Consider the following 12,427-nt stretch of genomic DNA (forward strand, 5'->3'; position numbering starts at 1 on the left):
AGGAGGAGGAGGAGGAAGAGGAGGAAGAGGAGGAGGAGGAAAATGAGGAGGAAGAAGAGGAGGAGGAGGAGGAGGAGGAAAAAGAAGAGGAGGAAAAGGAGGAGGAGGAAGAGGAGGAGGAGGAAAAGGAGGAGGAGGAGGAAGAGGAGGAAGAGGAGGAGGAGGAAAATGAGGAGGAAGAAGAGGAGGAGGAGGAAGAGGAGGAGGAGGAGGAAAAGGAAGAGGAGGAAGAGGGGGAGGAGGAGGAGGAGGAAGAGACGGAGGAGGAGGAAGAGGAGGAGGAGAAAGAGGAGGAAGAGGAGGAGTAGGAGGAAGGGGGGAAGAGGAAGAGGAGACAACGACCACCCCACGAAGAACCTGAAAAACTATGTTTGGTTTTTCTTTCCAGAAGGCTATTCTCTATAGCAAACATCTCTTCCAAAATTTCCCTCCTTCCAGATGATAAAGCTATACAATTTTTAACCACTTTTTTCATGTACGCCTGACATAAAATAAACTGTACATATTTTAAGTATGGAATTTGGTACAATTCGATACACACACACACACACACACACACACACACACACGTAAAACCATCATCACGACTGAGATAATATACATATCCATCTTCACCTGAAGTCTTTGCCTGCCCCTTTGCCATCCCTTCCTCCCACCATGCCTAAACCCCTCACCCCAGCTAGCCACTCACGTGCTTTCAATTTTTAATGCTACGTGATTTAAAAAAGCAAAACACACACACACACAAAACAAACAAAAAAACCCACCTGTTTTTTAACCAAAAACTAAAATCTATACTTAACACTATTGTTTTGCATGTGTTCCATAGTCATGCCCTGGATCTTCCAGACCAACCCATCACCTTATGTTCTCTCTAAAATTATACACTATAGGAAGTCGAATACCATGACTTCCGGTTCGTTCTCGCAGAGGAGGCTGTATCAAGGTGGCATGCGGAGTTCACTCGAGAAAGATGGAGTGACCACCCTGGAGGCTTCACCTTCTGGGGCAATTTTCTGGAGATAAAATAGCCACATTCTGAAAACAAGTGACTGCACCGGGTACTTCTTAGCCTCTGTTTGGGGAGAAACATGAACCCAGACTCTCAGACAAGAACTTTGGCCACTCTGAGAAATCAGGAGATTCTGTCAATGTAGGATGTGTGAAAATAGAAGGAATGGGGGCGGGGCTGGGGGCATCCACCAGCACAGTCTCTGACCTTGAGAAACTTGGCTACTAAAGTTAAGACATGCAAATAACCCACAGGAGGAAGAAGAGATAAGAGCTAAGGGCTGCGAAACAAAGTCTCAGGAGCTCCCAGGGAGAGCTACGTCTGTCTCTCTGTCTCGGTGCCGCTGAGTCGTCATAATCAGAAGGACAATAACAGCAACAAGGCCTAACATCCCCCTAATGCTTTCACACACCCAGGCCCCCGCAGTGCCCCACAACAGTGCTGTGAAGAAACAGGGTTACTGATCTCCCTCGGAAGGTGAGGAAATTGAGGTTTAGGTAGGTCAAATGACCCTGAGGAGAGCAGAGCGGGGACCGGAAAGTGTTGTCTTCTGATTCCAGGGCCATTGCTCTTTCTCCTTCCCCAGACAGCATCCTCAAGAGGTGATGGAACATGGCAACAACCTCGGAGCCTCCCCCGCAGAACCAAAAACATCATTCTAACAAGGGCTCAATGACACATTTGAGTAAGAGGTGCCCTGAGATCGATCCTTGGACCTGGGGGACCACACACGTGGTGACCAGGTGCCACGGCAGAGTATAGACATACTCCAATGGTCCTAAGGTGAACAATATTTCAAATGTACCAGAGATGCTCACCACTTCATGAAACTCCAAATTATCCTTTAAGAAAAGAGTAGGACAATTGATAATACTACTATTAATTATATTCACGTTACTTATCGAGTAAGTTTACATTCTTACATATAAGGCTTCCCTGGGGTGAAACGTATCTATCATCACCATCACCATGATAAGTGCCTGATAATGCCTGGCATGCAGTCAGCCTCAAAAGATATCAGTGGAATGAATGAATGAGGTCAACAGGCCACACCACAGAGTTCTTTATTTCTACTGTTAAACATTCTGACAGGAAATTTATTTGTCCCCAAATCATGGTAGAATAATCACGGTCAACAATGAGGCAATCCTTTCCAAAACAGACAGCTTTAAAGAACTTGTTATAAACATGTATTTCTTTCTATTAAAGTCTTCTGAGAATGGATCTAATTTGCTTTATTTTCTTGGAGGAAATCTGTCCCTGAGCTTGAGAGAATGCTATACGATTTTAAAGGGAAAAACAAAACAAAATTCAGTCTGCTACGAGGTTAAGTACGAGGATCTTTAAGCAGACATACTACACACAGGGACAGATGAACCCTGCTTCTTTCAAAGCAGCCCTGTTGGGAAGCTATAAATATATTCCAGTGATACTGGTTTTGAGCAACACGCCTGCAGAATGCCTCTTTTGGAACTACCCTTACCTCTGTGATCAGTTTAGTGACATTAAAAAAAAAAGAAAAGCTTGTCATATTGCTTTATGGTCCTGGCCATCTTTTAACCAAAAATGACTCTAGCCAGTTTGATTACCACCTGTGTGGCAGACTTAGTCATGAAGTGTTCTTGGCCAGAATCAAATCAAACCCACCTTCTAAGGATGAATGCCATCAGCATGAAAATCTTCAGCAAAATGCACCAAGGGCTCTAAAGCCAAATTCCAAAGGGAGACTTCAAAGATACCTTGAACAACATCACGGGATGGCCTGTGTAGCCTCTTGAGGCGAACTCATACACAATTCTGTACAAACTGGAATCTAAAGAGTCAAGACAGTCTTGTACGTAACAACTGCATTAGGTCTTAGCCATCTTTATATTATTCCCTTGGAATAGTGCCCTGTACATAGTAGGACATGTAGCAAATTCTTTTCAAAATAGATTTCCCTTGGGAATAATCAAACTATGAAATTACCACCAGTAACAGCAGGGTCTCCAACCACCAGACATTTTTTTTCTAAGGAGGAAATGCAGTGTTATATTTCATCATTGTCAAAAGTAGTTTTTAAGAGTAACAGAGCATCCTATACTGCCTCCTATATCCACTGGCAAATAGGAAAAGTGTCCTTCCAAAATGGTGTCTTTTAAAGAAGAAATCTTTATTTTTAAACCACTGAAACGTAGGTTGAAGAGATTTCAAAATCTACGAAAAAGCACTGGCATCTATAGCATTCTTTTGTAAATTTTGAGCAACTCACCATCAAGATGAGAATGAAAAAAATTACAGGAGGCCTTCCACCATGACAAAGGTAATGGAATTAACATTTAGAATGTGGCTACGGTGTGTTAAGTACTGTGCAACATGTAATCTTCAGGAAACCCAACAAAAGAGGTACAGCCATTCTCACTTCTACCGATACAGCAGCTTGAAATTCTAAGAAGTTAAATACAGATATACAAGCTAACACATTAGAAGGCAGAGCTAAGGTTCAAACCCAGGTTTGTCAGAGTCCAAAACCGTGTCCTTTACCCCTTAAATTTGAAGTCCATCCCAGAAGTCTAAAGCAGAAGGCCCACTGGCCAGCTGTGTGTCACCAAGAACAGTGATTTGATAAAAATGAAAAAAACTTGACAATGTTGGGGCAGGGGGATGGGTGAAACGGGATGGGGATTAAGAAGGGCACTAGTTGTGATGAGCACTGGGTGTTGCATGAAGTGCTGAGTCACCATATTGCACACCTGCAACTAACATTACACTGCACGTTACCTAACTGGAATTTAAATAAAAACTAAAAAACTAAACTAATTAACTAACTAAATAAGTGAACAAATAGATAAATAAAATAGAACCACATGATCTAACAATTCCAGTTCTGGGTATTAAAAAAAAACAAACAGAAAGGACTTGCCAATGTTCAAAAATAAGGGGTTTTACGGGGCACTTTGGTGGCTCAGTTGGTTAACCGACTCTCAGTTTCAGCTCAGGTCACGATCTCAGGGTGTGTGAGATCAAGCCCTGGGTCGGGCTCTGCACTGGCAATGCACAGCCTGCTTGGAATCCTCTCTCTCCTTCTCTCTCTGACCTCCCCCCCACACTCAAAATAAATAAACTTAAAAAAACATTAAAGTAAGGGGTTTTACATAAATTATGGATTTGTACTTCTCGTATATCAAATTCACTTCACTCATCTGCCCACACAGGCCAGGCAGATAATGTCTTTAGGTCTGTGACCCCTGCCATTCTCTGTTGCCTCCCCAACACTTTCTTTCAAGGCAAAACCAAAACTAGTATTCCACCCATATCTTACCTGGGTATTTCACAGGAACTTAGAATCATACCACTGGGATGAAGTAGACCATAACTACTGAGGTCGAGTGCAAGGCTTTCATACCGAATTGAAGGCCAAAGAGCTAAGTGACCAGTTCATCGTCACAAGAAATAGGACTAGATCTTGAATGTTCTTAATCTTGTCTGCTCTGCTACCCAGCTCCTCTCTGATAGCCAAACATATGTCTGAGTTAATGACCTATGAAGTGGGGTATCACTATTCCTCCGAAATTCTGTTTGATACTATTAGCGTGAGCTTGCGTTTCTAATAATCACTGCTCATACTGCCAAAACTTCAAATCTATTTTCTTTTATTCGCCAAAGTGCTCCTGTGCACAAATCGCTCTGCTTTGACGGATCTGCTCCTTGGCCTCCCTTCCTGTTCTGCCAGAAGCTGCCAGAAGCACTTGTGGTTGAATACCAAAGGGTAAAAGAAGGTGTGAAGGAAGCTCCAAAGAGCACCCTTCGCTTCTCACTCACAGGTCGAGGACCGGAAGATGATACCAGTGGGTAACTCAAGCCTACTACCCTCCGGAGAAGACATCGTTTTAATTCTGAAGTTTTTGCAGTTTTATTAGAGAAAATCAGTTTGAGTCATTCTCAATTATGATATAAATGCTAAAGCATATTCCAAAATCATATAAGCTGGCCAAGCTTCTTGTCCTTACTTGCAAAGTTACGGAGTTGATCAAATTTAAGTTTTAAAACTTTGTCTCCTGGACCAGGAGAAGATACTAAAGAGACGGCTTGTCAAACTGCAAGTTATTTTTTAGAGGTGCTTGTAGCATATGCATTAGCAAACATAGTTCCTATTTTTTTTTTTAAAAGCGAAACGTCACGTTGGACTCATTCCAATGTCTCTATATGTGACTGAAGCCAGAAGCAGCATTTGTGAAAATACCACCCTTGAGGGAGGTACACCACCTTAATAACGAGTTGGGCCCGAAAAGATTTTAGGATTTCAAAGTAAGCAGTTTCCATGCTTCTCTAATAAATCAAGAGAGAATAGATACTCACTTTACTAAGCAGGAGAAAATTTTAGATTTCTACCAAAATGCTATGTCTTTGCCATCTGTCTTCATTCCCGACCTGATTTCTTTCTGGTCGTCTTGAATGAATATCCATTCTTATGTCCTTAACTGTCTTGCAAGGTAGCCAGGCCAACTGGCTTTCCCACTGGACTGCAAATCACTCTGGAACCCTGTGTTCTAGCAACAACTGCGTACCTGACATCAAATACCAGAGATCTGCTACAGGTGTTTCATCAATCTCTTCATCTCCTTCTGTTTGGCTTCACGAGTCTGCAGAACTATAAAATGGCACTCCGGCACATAACCCAGGTTTTGAAGGTGCCCTCATGTCCACCAAGGGACAAGCCATGGCAGTGTGGATTACTGGGTGGGATTACTTCCTGCTGATGCTCTGAGACTGTACAGGGGTTGACAGCAAAGTCTGGGGACTCAGAAAGCCTGACTCCAGAGCTCTGCCATTCTCCATTCTCTAAGTGTGCAACCTTGGGAAAGTCACTTAACGTCTCTGCGCTTTAGCCACCTCAGCTCTAAAACAAAACTGCTAAGAGGGTTAAACATTAGTAGGTATTTAAAGGACTTAGCACAGTTCCTGGCATACAGCAAGATTCAATATTTATTATTTATCCATTTTTGGTGCCTTCACTGGCATGCCCTGGATATGAGCAAAATTTTGTCAGTTAGCCTGACTACATTTAGTGCCTTGATTCTTGAAGGAAACGACAATGTCAAACCCATTAATATAATTTTCTAGGCTCTCAGTCAGACATCTCTAGGGCATAAATCACCGTGTGGGACCAGCCACGAAGAACCACACTGCAGGTGCTTTGGAAAGTCACACTAAATCTTACAAAGCAGAGGTTATGATTCCCGCACGCCCTGCAGCAGGAATTCAGTGATGTGGCTTGCTATCATGCCCTGACTGATGACTGCTATTGCTCACATCCAGAGCGTCGCACGTGACAGATGACAGTGACATGGCTGCACGTGCCCATGGGCACGCCTGGGTTTTACAAATGCCAAAATACTTTTGCAAGAAAGTAAAGCAAACCGTGGCTTGGGGGAAGTTCAGGATTTTACTTGTTTGTTAGTTTTTGAGGGTTTCCTTATTGCAATAGTCCTAAACGTATTTTACAAACACAAGAGAAAGGAAATCAGCCATTTTTCTCTGGCCTCCATTTCTAGTAAAAAGATGATTCAACATTGCTGTTGAAGAGCAAGCATAAATTAACCTTATTTGGGGGCTTAAAGTTACAATTTATAGAGTTTTACTTTTTTATGAGTATGAAGAAAGTTGCTACATTTCAGACTCATCACTGCTTTGCCTTTGATCAGGTCTTTGTAATTATTCCAATAAGGAAGACACTTTGTGTCTTTCTCATACACAGATGCTACTCCATTTGATTTACTCAGTGTTTAAAATTTATTAATAAACAAAATTAAAAATAAAATAGAAAAATTATAAAATCAAAGGCCTATTTCTGAGAAGCAGCATAAAATAATGCCTAAGAATTCAGATTTCAGTGACAGACAGATGTGGGTTTGTGGACAAGAAATTTCACCCCTCTATATTTCAGTTTCCTCACCTGTATGGGGACAACAGTAGTGCCTAAGTTTTGTAAGGCTGGCAGCACCAGAGTGATGCCTGGTGCAAAATGTGGCTGAGTAAAAGACAAGTGAAGCAGAAGGAATGGAAGAAATGGAAAAAGGCAGGGAAGCAGGAGAAAAGGGAGTTAGCCAGGACTCCCCGATTTACACAAATACTGGCTAAAATCCAGGCTTTTTGCCAGGATTTGGCCTCTAAAATAGCACAACTTGATTTTCTTTATTAGGTAGATTTTCCATATTCAATAAAGGAGAGAGAAAAGTGTAAAGAACCCCCTTGACATACCACCAAACTTCAACAACTGTTACTTCCTACCATTCTGATTTCATCTACTTCCCTAAACACACTTTTTTGTTTTCTTTTTTGATGACATAGTTTTAAAGAAAATCTCAAGGCATAATATCAACTCAACAGTAAGTGCTCCTGGAGGTAAAGACTTTTAAAAAAATAATCACAGGGGCACCTGGGCAGCTCGGTCGGTGAAGAGTCTACTCTTGATCTCAGCTCAGTTCTTGATCTCAGGGTGGGGAGTTCAGGCCCTGCATTGGGCTCCATGCTGGGTGTGAAGCATACTTAAAAAAAAAAAAAAAAAAGTCACAATACCACTATCAGATCAATAAAACTATCAATAATTTCTTAAATAACACATAATAGAGTTGTGTTTCATTTTCTCCTATTGTTTAAAAAAAAGAAAGGTATTTTTATATTATTTTTCTTCAAATCAAGTTCCAAACAAGGTTCACACCTGGCATTTCGTTTATAGGTCTCTAAGTTTCATAACATATAACCATTTCCCCTTCCTACGCCCTACTTTTTTCTCATAACATTTATTTGCTGAAGAAATTGGGTCATTTGTTTTGTAGAACTTCCCACACTCAGGACTGGGCTGATCTGTAGCCTTGTGGTGGTATTTAACATGTCCCTCTGTCTCCTGTATTTCCTGTATTTCCTGAATTTCCTGTAAATTAGCAGGTAGATATGGAAACTTGGTAAGATTCTGGTTCTAATATGTGCCGAAGGGATGTGGGCAGAATACTGCACAAGTGGTATTGTTTCTTTTCAATCAGATCACGTCAGGAGGAATATAATGTTTGGCTATTCTACTTTTAGTGATGCTGAGACTGATCAGTGGGTTCAAATGTCGTCAAGCTGATTCTCAGTTACAAAGCACCAATTTCACTTAAGATTTTAGCAGCCATTAATGACTGTTGCCTAGCTCCATTATTTCATTAGATGCTGCAAGACGGTGGTTTTCTATTTCTAGCTCCCTTCTGCATTTATTAGCTGTCATTCTCTATAAAGAACTTCCCTGCCCTGGCACTTCCTTTTGTGGGGGGGGCGATGAAAATGGAGGGTGCGCCCTGAGGCGTCAGGCACACCGCGGGCGTACAAGGTGGTGGGGTGCTGCCTGCCCAACCCCGAATGCTGCACTCTGCCCCTCTACGGCACATGAATCTTTGCACCTAATCATGTTGTCGCCAAGTCCCGTTTCTGGTACTTTGTGTTTCAGCCGAAGAAGATGACGTCTTCAGGGGAAACTGTCTACTGTGGACAGGTATTCGAGAAATCCCCTTACGGGTGAAGAACTCTGGTACCTGGCTGTGCTATGGCTCTCGCAGGGGCACCCACGCCAGGGGAGCACTGGAACCTGACCACTGCAGGTGCTGTCACCCAGTGCCAGCGAGGCATGGGCGCCCCGCACCGCACCCGGGCCCACTCCATCCAGATCATGAAGGTGGAGGAGACTGTGGCCAGCAAGTGCTGCCAACAGGCAGTCAAGCCGTTCCACGACTCTGAGATCAACTTCTGGCTGCCACACCGGGTCCCACCGTGCCACCACAAGCCCCACTTCCCCACCAAGAGGTCCAACGCTGTTTTTCAGATGCAGAGCCTCCTTGTCCCCAGGTCTGCCCAAATTCCCTGGGAAAACCAAGAAAAAAGAACTCACCCTGAAGTACTGGCTGTGTGTGCGTGTGTGTGAACACTCGTATCTTCCTTTCTTCCTTATACCGCAAGGACCATACTCTGTAAACACCTCGCCATTTTACTTGTATAGTTAACAATGGATCCCGAAGACGACGTCATGGCAAGATGTGGACGTTTTCCTGGTTCCTTCTTATAACTACATATTATGCCTCTTTATGAACGTACCATTTCAACCATTCCTCTATTGATGGATATTTGGAAGGTTTCTAATATTGGACTATTACAAACAATATTGTATTAACTTGTGTCTGTACCATTGTAGATTTGGGGCACAACATGTAAATGAACTGTTCGATCCTCTCTTAAGTTAAACATGCCATCTTAAAAATGGTATTTTCAGTGCATTACATTTAACAAAAAGAGGCTGAAACCCAAGATACAATATGGCAGAGAGAAAAGCTTTTTATTTTTTGTTTCCTTATTTTTAAATGTTTCTTTCTTTATTTTGAGAAAGCGAGGATGTGTGCAGGCATATGGGGGAGGGGCAGAGAAAAAGAGAGAGAGAGAGAGAGAGAGAGAGAGAGAGAGAGAGAGAGAATCCCACGCAGGCTCCACACTGGCAGTGCAGAGCCCAACATGCAGCTCAGTCCCACAAACCATGAGATCGTCACGCCTAACCAAAATCAAGAGTGGGACGCTTAACCAACTGAGCCACCCAGGTGCCCCAGAGAGTTTTTTAAAGTGCAGTCCATTATACACCTGCATCACAATCAGTCTCCTGGAGTATGTGACAAAAATGTGAATTTCTAAGCCCACCTCCAGGCCTTCTGAACAGTCGGGTGTGAGATTCCCTGATATAGTGGGGAAACTGCTGTACTCAGAATGGAAAGACTGCCCTCTGGGTTCAGTCATGAGATCTGAGCCAACAAGACCAGCCCTGGGTTCTTTAGGAATGATTCTTCATATGCTGGAGATAATAAATACCTTCCCTACCAACTTCACGGGATTTCCGTGTAGTTCAAATGCAATTATGTGTGAGAAATCAATTTGAAAACTAAAGTAAAATTAAAATGTTAACATCTAGCAATAGGAAAGGCTTTTGCTCAAGCAATATCCCCATCTTCTCCCTCAACAAATATCCTACTTATTTATGTAGCATTTAATGTTAAAGACCCATAATTTTCCCTAAATGCCCACATTCCTTCCTTGATTCATTTTTGAAAGTTCACGTAAAATAACTTAGCCAGTTGGCATCCAAAATGCATTCTTTATACAAGACACACTACTCTTCAGGAATACCCACTCACCTCTGTCTAGGATACCATAAGGCAGTCATGACAAAACCTTGATCCAACACGGAGAGGAAAAGTAACTCAAGGCCACCACAGGTCTGCCTTTGATTAATTTTATACAAAGGTGGAAAACGCCTGATGCTTCAGAAATCATTGCCAGTAACGAGACACACAAAGAAAGAAAGAAAAGCCCAACCTACCATCAGTGTCCTAAAGAAGAATTTGTTCTGCCATAATTTGGTGCATGGTGTACTTTCAGTCTGGTTCTATGAAGCCAATAAATCCAGACAGGTTCAGAGTCTGTTTATTTTTAAATGACAGGCAAAACCACTATAATTTTTGTCTTCTTTCCAAAGGAGAAGACTATGCACTGTTCAGTAGTAGTTTTTTCTTAAGGATCCGGAACAGTTCCTACCATGTGACTGTGAAAGTCATTCCTCCAGTACAGGGCTTGAAGTACAAGGTATGGTCAAACAATGTACAGGGGTAAATATGAAAGCTTTCAAAAGAAGAGGGGGGGGGTGGCTGGGAAGAAGCACTGGTGTTTTTTACATCTACCCTGAGGGAAAAAAAAAACTTTAGTTAACACCTATTGATGAGTCAAAGAAATAAAAAAACACCCCTGATGCAAGACGAGAAAGCTTTAGACGACTTTTCAACTGTTGGATCCGAGTAAAGCATCCATTTTCAGAACGCACGTTAGGGGTTAGGTTTTTGGTGGATAATTGATTTTAAATGGCCTACTCTCCGAATCAGGAATTTACTAATCACAGATGGAGGTGCTACTGGGATAGGGGTGTGTCAAACCAGAGCCCCTCTTCTCTATGAGCTGTGGCCTCAGAAACAAGTATCCTTTTCTATATGAATGTTGATCTTCCGAGCACACGTTCAGGTACAGAGCAAACAGTGAAATCAAATTATTTTCTTTTCAGAAACACACTTCACAGTGGTACTGTATTTTGGTGAGGTGAAGTGCTATGTTTAGAAAAGGTATAAGCAGGGGAATTATTCACTTTTCTCCCTCTTGGTGAGAAAGGTTTCACGAAGGGAAGGGGACTTCAGAAGGCCCTTAAAGCTCTGTAAGTGAGACCAGCCGACAGAACCGGACAGGGAAGATGGGCCCAGCCCAGACAGTGGGATACGGGTGGAGAGGATCCAGACTTACCTGTGGACAGTGGTGACAAAGCCTGTGTCACAGATCGACCCAGACCAGAGGGACAGGCAGGACACACACCAGAGTGATTAGAAATGAAAACATTGGGAAAACCCAAACAGTCTGTGGATGAGCCTGAAACTATGAGTGACGCTCTTGGCCTTTATTCAAAAGAACACTTGACATTTATTGAGGATTTGACTATGGGCTTTTTACTTTAAGAACTTTTATCTGGGTGAAATCCATAATCAGCAATCCTGTGATGGTGGTACTTTGTCATCTGCCCTTTTCAGGTGAGGAAACTGAGACACAGGGATAATTTATCCAACATGACACGGCCAGGAAGAAGCAAAAGCCAAGATTTGCGGCCTGGCATTCTGACTCCAGAGCCCATGATCTCAACCACCCCTCAATGCTGCCTCTCTAGAAGAAAACAGGGAGAGTTCCCATAGGATAGATTGGAGAAGAATGGCACAGTTAGCCTGGTAGAAAGATGAATTCTTCCATGGTGTTCAGACCTGTTGTGGGAAGTAACAGAAGACACAAAGACTAAGGGCAAAGTGGGAAATGGCCTAGCACTGACCAAAGAGTTAAACAGGGCCGAACGCTGAGGATATCATGTAACAGGATCACAGTTTCAGTATCCTTTGAAAAGTGGGATGCCAAGGATCCACCTCAGTCTGTGTCTGTGTTTTGGGTGAGGGAACAGCAGGTGAGAAAGGGCAGGGATGTCAGAGAGAAATGAAAGAGCAAAGATGCGTGCAGTCCAGGGAGGCTGCCTAGTGTAACAGCAGGAACGGGAGATTTGGACCCAGGGACGACTGGGTTGAAACCTGGCACTTTCTCTTTATTTCTATGTGAGTGCATGTAAGTTAGCTCTCTGTGTCTTTGTTTCTGTACCAGCAAAGTAGGAGTTGTTGTTGTTGTTGTTGTTGTTGTTGTTGTTTTTAACTGAGAGCATTATATAGGATTAGATACACGCTATATGCAAAAGTCTTAGCATAGTGTTTGATATGTGTGAGGCATTCCAAAAATATTGGAAGGAAGGGAAGGGAAGGGAAGGGAAGGGAAGGGAAGGGAAGGGAAGGG

The 12,427-nt window shown here is 42.7% G+C and overlaps 1 protein-coding gene and 1 pseudogene across 2 annotated transcripts in view; one reads left to right on the forward strand and one right to left on the reverse strand.

Moving 5' to 3' along the window:
• LOC121040979 (uncharacterized) overlaps positions 1 to 9,382 on the forward strand; it is a 56,179-nt pseudogene extending 46,797 nt beyond the window's left edge.
• Positions 1 to 12,427, reverse strand: part of CRADD (CARD and death domain containing adaptor protein) — a 178,220-nt gene that overhangs the window by 60,740 nt on the left and 105,053 nt on the right. The window lies entirely within an intron of this gene.

The sequence above is a fragment of the Herpailurus yagouaroundi genome, unplaced genomic scaffold (genome assembly GCF_014898765.1).
Source record: "Herpailurus yagouaroundi ecotype Mexico unplaced genomic scaffold, PumYag 182, whole genome shotgun sequence".
Lineage (NCBI taxonomy): Eukaryota > Metazoa > Chordata > Mammalia > Carnivora > Felidae > Herpailurus > Herpailurus yagouaroundi.